Consider the following 6,918-nt stretch of genomic DNA (forward strand, 5'->3'; position numbering starts at 1 on the left):
GGGTTTAGCAACTCAGATTCGCAATAGCTCTATCGCTGTTGCGAATTTTCTGTTGCTACTTTCAATTGCCAAATTTTAGCAACAGCTTCGCTCTGTTTCGAAAATCGCAACCTCCCATGTTCTGGTGCGACTAACAACAGCCAAGAGTATAAGCATGCGAGTCACATGCGTAGCAGGGAATACTTTTAACCCTATTTCCACCTATATGTTGGAACGATTTCAGATCTTGTTGTTATTTCACCCTTTTGACCAGTTGACTTCTTGACTTTAGAAATCGATTTCAGTTCGTGCTTCTTGATTTCTATCCACAAATTCTTTTTCTCTACTCTCTCTCCTTTATCCTCTCCATTTCACCCTTCATGTCGATCTGAAGAAACAGCTCTGCCATTAATCTCTTCTGCTACTGTTAAGATAGATGAATCTACCCTAATACCTATTTCGACGGTAATGATGAAAACCTTACCCTTATTTTTATCGCCCATATACAGCTTCTCTTCCTCTTTACTCTCTTTCTCTTCTTCTACGATCCAACTCCAACTCCACATCCACAACCCATAATCCTTATTCTTGAGCACCACTAGCACTAATTCAACCGCCACTAGGACTAGCTTCTTCTTCTTCTTAGAACTCGATCTCTTGTTGAATCTCTTTAGTTGAAACCGTATTTCTATTTGTTATCTAGGGTTTCAATTATGGAGATGAGCAAGAGATTACTTTGATTGATCTACAGGAGGATTCAAATTGAAAAACACATGTAACAAACCATTTCCCAATTTAAAGTCGTTCTTAATCAGGTGATGTTTTGTTGTTGTGTTTAATTTTTCTTATAAATTTTGTTTCATTGCTCGGTTCATTTCTAGGTCAGTCACTGGATTTTGGGTTTTCTTTTTAGAGAAGGAAAGATCTGCTTTTGATGTTAGGGTTTTAATTTATTTATTTTTGTTTGTGTTTGATGTAGCAGTTGATAGAAGACTTTCAGGTTCAGTGGCTTCAATTTTAATTTCAGATGCAGGAACTCCCATAGGTATTTCAATTTGTGAACCTTATCCCTTTGCGTGAGTATTTATTTCACTTCAGTTTACTCCTTCTTCTGATTGTAGTTATATCATCATTTGTTATCTTTAAGATTTCAATGGGCACAGAAAACACCAAAAGTATTATTAGTGAGTCAATCTACATTGAGAATTTTGGTTATTGCATTAATACCAAGTGCAATCTGTTTGACATTCACAGCTTAGGAAACTATAGAGTTTTTGATGTTGAGATTTCTGCGGAAGTATAGCTACTCTCATGCCTTCAGGTGAGTGTATGTTGTGCTTGTATGCTTCTTAAGTAATTAAAGTAGAATATATTAGATTACTATCTTGCACAATTCGAATGACATGGTTGATTACTAATTTTTACTTTTGATGTTTGGATTCTGAAAGGGACGTAATGTTATAAGAGAACAAAGCTTTGGTGCACCTAAAGTGACTAAAGATGGTATCACCGTTGCTGGAAGCATTGAGTTTAAGGATAGAGTTAAGAACATTGGTGCCAGCCTTGTAAAGCAAGTAGCAAATGCCACCAACAATATAGCTGGTGATGGTAAGGCTTTATCATTCATTACTTTCAAATGTTTCATTTAAGAATGTATGAATAACTATGATTTTTCGGTTTGTTTGATATAATAAATAGTATGAGAATTTATAGTAGTAAGGAATGGGTACCGAATATGAGATAATTCCAAGTTGCTGCTGGTGGTGACTTGTGGTAGTATGGGGATGGTAGTGGAGATGGTGGTGGTGAATTGTAGTAAGGTGGTGATACTGGAAATGGTGGTGGTGACTTGTAGTAGTTCTGGGTTGGTACTGGTGATGACTTGTAGTAAGAAGTAGGTTCTAGAGATGGAGGAAGTGGTGATTTGTAGATGTGGCCGGTGTAGGAGGTGGTGGTGGTGACTTGTAGTACAATGAAGTTAGAACTGCTGATATTATGAGTTTGGGTATCTTGTGACCAGGACACTTATGTATGTTGTATTGACATGTAAATTGAATATCTTGATCATTTTCTCCCTTGCTAACTCCCTTTTGTAGGTGTAAAAAAGCTTTTTTATAAACATGGTTTGTGTTCTTCTCTTATTTCTACCCATCTGTAGACTGTGTTATATGTGCAGGTCTATTGTGACATTCATTACATCATTTGTCAATGTCTCTGTTGGTACTTAAGAGTATAGTTCTGACTTTGTACCAATTGATGAAGGAAACTACACTATTGAAACTCAGAAGCTGAAATGGAAAACAACATCAGAAAAAACCAGTTCACAAATATTGTAAGTTCAACTTGTTAGTGGTGTTAAATCATATTTTAAGCTTGATGTAAACTGAATACGAAGTTGTTGAATGTAGGTGGCTGGTGTCGTTGGTGGATGACCTGCTCTTTTAAGTCAATTTACAAAGGTGATCGTATTCATACCATTATTGCTGCTAGAGCTAATTTGGATTTGTTCTCATGCTGTTAACAATGGTACCACAAAAGGTTCTTATGTTGTCTTTTGGTTGTTTATAGGCAAAACAGGGATTGTGGATTACAAAAACTATGATGAGATGAAGTATGTTGTAAGTACAGGATCAAATGCTTACAATGACTATGTAGGCAATGAAGTTGATGCTCAATTAGCCTCGAGGAGGTCAACATTGATGGAGCTAGTTCAGATGGAATGCCAACTCCAAGGTACTATATTTTCAAAGTATGGTGGTGCATCCTTTGGTGGCACTACTTAGCTTGTGTGCATTATAGCTGAAGTATGTTCAACACTCATTTAACTTTCAGCTTTCAAGGTTTTTCGTACCTTGTCCTTAATATTGTATGTATCCTCACCTAGATCACTTCATTTTATCATTTTCCAGCCGAGGATGGTTACAACTGATCTTCTTATGTGTAGGGCCATGATGAAGTAGGTCGAATACAGAACTTTCTCCACTTGATCTTTCTCAGAGGATCTTAATCTTGAGACTGACCCATATCCTCTATTGCAGGCTAAGTTTTTCATTAACATCCTTGCAGAACCAACTGAAGTGGTAGGATTTTAGCACCACCTCTCTAAACAATATTGAAGTTAATATGTCAAAATGTGTTCATAAATAGGTTTTGTCCTTAATATCTTTTTGGTTCATCTTTCTAGAATGCAGCGTACATACCATAAGATACCACAGTTGATACTTAAATCATACACTAGTCATCCATTCAAATTCTGATACTTGGATGTTGTGTGCATTTATTTCATTTTGTTGGCTTAGGGATAACAGATACACAAGTTTGTCGGATAGTCTGGTGGTGGACGACACCAGGCACTTGTCACCTTTAAATGGCTCATTTTTCTCTTGAAAAATCATTTATGACTTTACCTTTATACAAACTAGCAAACATATGTCTCTCTTTCTGTATGTATGTGATCATCAGTGGAAGTAATTTCTGTTATGTTCTTTACTGGTCTCCTGCAGGTTATGGAATGTTCTTTTCCCAACATCAGATCCATCCCTACCTACGAAGCCCACTTACATTTATTTCCTCATTGGTTTAAAAGCATGCTCCCAGATATCTCAGTTAAGCACGTTTTGTGTTGTTATATTATGTTTGATTACAACACCAACTTATGCAGTTTTCTTATATTTCAATACTTGTTAGTTATTATGTAAAGGTTTTATGTTGGAGATGGCAAAGAAGCAAGTCTCTAAAGGTGCCGAAGGAGCACACTTCAACATCAGTGCATTAAATATCTTGGACGATAATTTTTTCGCTGCCATTTGACATGCAATTAAATTCACATAGTTGGCCTTCTGTTAGAGTCTACATTGTAATCGTATTTCCGACATGTTTATGATCTGAAGACCTGGTCGTTTAGGACATGTACCTGATCATCATATACAACAAAATACACATATAACTGCAGTGATTAAATTGCAAACTGTCAAGTTGTTCTAAGGTTTTATGCTCAGCTTCCTCATAATGTACTATTCTGATACAGAACCATTTTTTCTACTTATCCATTCATAAGACTCATATAATAGACTATACTATGTTCTGTGGCCACTGCCAACCATAATGATAAAAACCCATTCTTGTTGCGTTTAAAGAATATGTGCAAGGAGGGTGCTAATTGGAACAAGTCTGTGTACATCTGCAGATGATTTATGCAGAGTTATTCCTTAGACATAATTTGTCATGATCTTACATGCATTACTTTATCATCAGTAGAAATGCATAAATGCACAAGTTGATCGACTGATATTGCACTTTGCAGGCTGTAGATGAGAGTTTATTGGAATGGAGGGGGTCCGTGGTACCAGTGATTGGTCAAGTGATACACTTATTCAAGTCCCTATTTTTTTTAGGTAATAGATGAAGTGACTTGTGTGTCTGAATATGTAATTTCTTCCACCGCCAAAATCTTGCATGATTTATGTCCATTTTTTGTTTTAGAATGAAGCTGTTCTGTTCGCTTTTATAGTTACTGATTCTTAGATTATGTGTCTTATTGTGAAACCTAAATTGGGTTGCTTGTAAAAAAATTCATAGTTTGAAGAATACTGCCGAGATGATCAGTTCAGTTCTGGAAACAGACTAGCTCAATTACTGAGCTTCACTCATCAGAAATCCCAACACTTACTCGAGTCTCATTGGTCTCTAGTATCTTTCAGGTATAAGCAAATCATTAGCAATAGAGTATATACTCTGAATTCTGAAGAAAATCTTACTCACAGTAAGAGATTGTAACATTCTGTTTCTATATGCAATCCTTAGAAGCTAAAACAAACATAGTTGCACCAGCACAATGTAAGAAACAAGAACATTTTTACATATGCAATTAAATCTTTCTTAATGCAACCTGTAACTTGTCTTGATGTCATGAGTTCCCTGCTTTTTATTGTATTTGGTTCCCTGTCTTTGTATAATGTATTTGAGGTTTAAACCTGTGGGAATGTGTGTGTGAATATAGAGTATGAGAACTATCAAATTGAATTGCTGGATATAAAATGAATCAGGGTTTTGCAGGGAACTGGAGTATTGCATGATAAATTGGGGGATATCAGTTTTGACTAGGTCAACGAAGACTTGGCCTTTTCTTTTGTTACAAAAACATTAGCAACGCTAAAAATGTGTTGTAAAGCTTAACCAGAACAACTATATCCTGTTCTACTAAAATATATCCCGGAATAACTCTAAAATTAGCAAATGAGTAGCCACAGTTTATTTCTGTTTCTATATTTTAATTTCGCAACAGTTTGTTTCTGTTTCTACCGCCGTTGCTGACCGAAATTAGCAACAGAGCTAGAGATGTCGCGGAAAACTGCGACAGGGTGTTTAGAAACGACAAAAATCTGTTGCAAGCCCGTTCAGTAACAGATCGAAGCTGTTGCCAAACGTTAAATTTTGTGTAGTGCTAGTACCAAAATCTTCACAAAATCTTATGTCGGTCGATAAATTCACAAGTGACAATAATTGTCCTACTACATTTGATTTTATTGGTTTTTATGTTAAGGATTACTCAACTGGGAAGACCATTTTTCAAGGGCCACATAAAGGAGGTTTGTATCCAATGCAGTTCCTAAAGGATTCACCAAAGGCTTTTACAAGTATTTCTACAACTGCAACTACTTGGCATCAAAGATTGGCTCATCCATCATTTCAAGTTTTTAAGAAAGTGTGTAAAACCTTAGACTTGTCTAGTACAATTAAAACACCATTATTTTGTAATGAGTGTCAATTAGGAAAGAGTCATAAACTTCCTTTCAGTTTATCTGCTCATAGAGCCAACAATCCACTTCAACTTCTTCACATGGATTTATGGGGTCCAAGTCTTGTATCATCTTCTAGTGGATTTAAATACTATGTCAACATCATTGATGATTTTTCTAGATTTTGTTGGATTTTTCCTTTATATGATAAATCTGGATTCAGAGTAATCTTTTTACATTTTAAGGCAATGGTTGAAAATATTTTGCACACTTCAATAGTTACTATAAGAACATATGGAGGATGTGATTTCTTACATAATGAACTAAAGGATTTTTTTAAGTGTTAATGTCATCATTCACGAGTTCTTTTGCCCACATACCCCTGAGCAGAATGGCTTAGCTGAGTCTAAACACATGCATCTAGTTGACTCAGGAAGAACTCTTTTAATACAGTCTGGCTTGTCAGATAAATATTGGGTAGATGCTTTCCAGACAGCAAAATTATGTTATCAACAGGCTACCTTTCAGAAGTTTAAACTTTATATCTCCTTATGAAAAGTTGTTTGGTACTACTCCATACTATTCATTCCTCAGATCTTTTGGTGCTTCATGTTTTCCATGGATTAGACCATACACTTCACACAAACTGCAACCTAGAAGTGTTCATTGTGTGTTTCTTGGGTATAGTTCAATGCACAAGGGATACAGATGTCTTGATCCCAAAACTGTAAGGTATATACTTCAAGACATGTAGTGTTTAATGAAGCTGACTTTCCTTTGAGAAAACTTGAGTCAATTCCTACTCCTCAGCCTCAACAATTTCTAGTTTCTACTTCAGATATTGTTTCATATGCACCTGACAATGTTACTTCTGAGGGATTTCTTCTTCTCAGACTGCACCAACACCAGACATTGTTTCACCTAAAACTGTTAGTGTTGCTTCAGAGTTACCTTCTCTTTCTCAGACTGCAACAACTCCTGCTACTACAAACTCAGAAGATATTATTACTAATTCTCACCAAATGGTCACAAGGGATAAAAGAGGCATTTTTAAACCCAAAGTTTATAATACTAAATATGTCTTGTCAGCTAATCTTACTTCTGCTATCCCACCTCCATCACCAACATGTTACTCTAATGCTATTAAAACACCTCAATGGAAGAATTCCATGGTTGAGGAACATACAACATTACAAGATGC

At 35.9% G+C, this 6,918-nt stretch overlaps 1 long non-coding RNA gene across 13 annotated transcripts; it reads left to right on the top strand.

Moving 5' to 3' along the window:
- Positions 1–333: 333 nt before the first annotated feature.
- Positions 334–4,486, top strand: LOC113295678. 13 transcript variants are annotated; one of them, XR_003332894.1, is made up of 9 exons: positions 334–794; positions 962–1,024; positions 1,234–1,300; positions 1,428–1,587; positions 2,156–2,311; positions 2,388–2,438; positions 2,548–3,059; positions 3,483–3,584; positions 3,667–4,486. It is a non-coding gene; the product is annotated as an uncharacterized LOC113295678 (long non-coding RNA). The 13 variants fall into 13 exon arrangements; XR_003332896.1 differs by having other exon boundaries at positions 4,283–4,486; XR_003332900.1 differs by having other exon boundaries at positions 2,548–2,939; positions 3,018–3,059; positions 3,483–4,486.
- The last annotated feature ends 2,432 nt before the right edge of the window (positions 4,487–6,918 follow it).

The sequence above is a fragment of the Papaver somniferum genome, chromosome 7 (genome assembly GCF_003573695.1).
Source record: "Papaver somniferum cultivar HN1 chromosome 7, ASM357369v1, whole genome shotgun sequence".
Classification (NCBI taxonomy): Eukaryota; Viridiplantae; Streptophyta; class Magnoliopsida; order Ranunculales; family Papaveraceae; genus Papaver; species Papaver somniferum.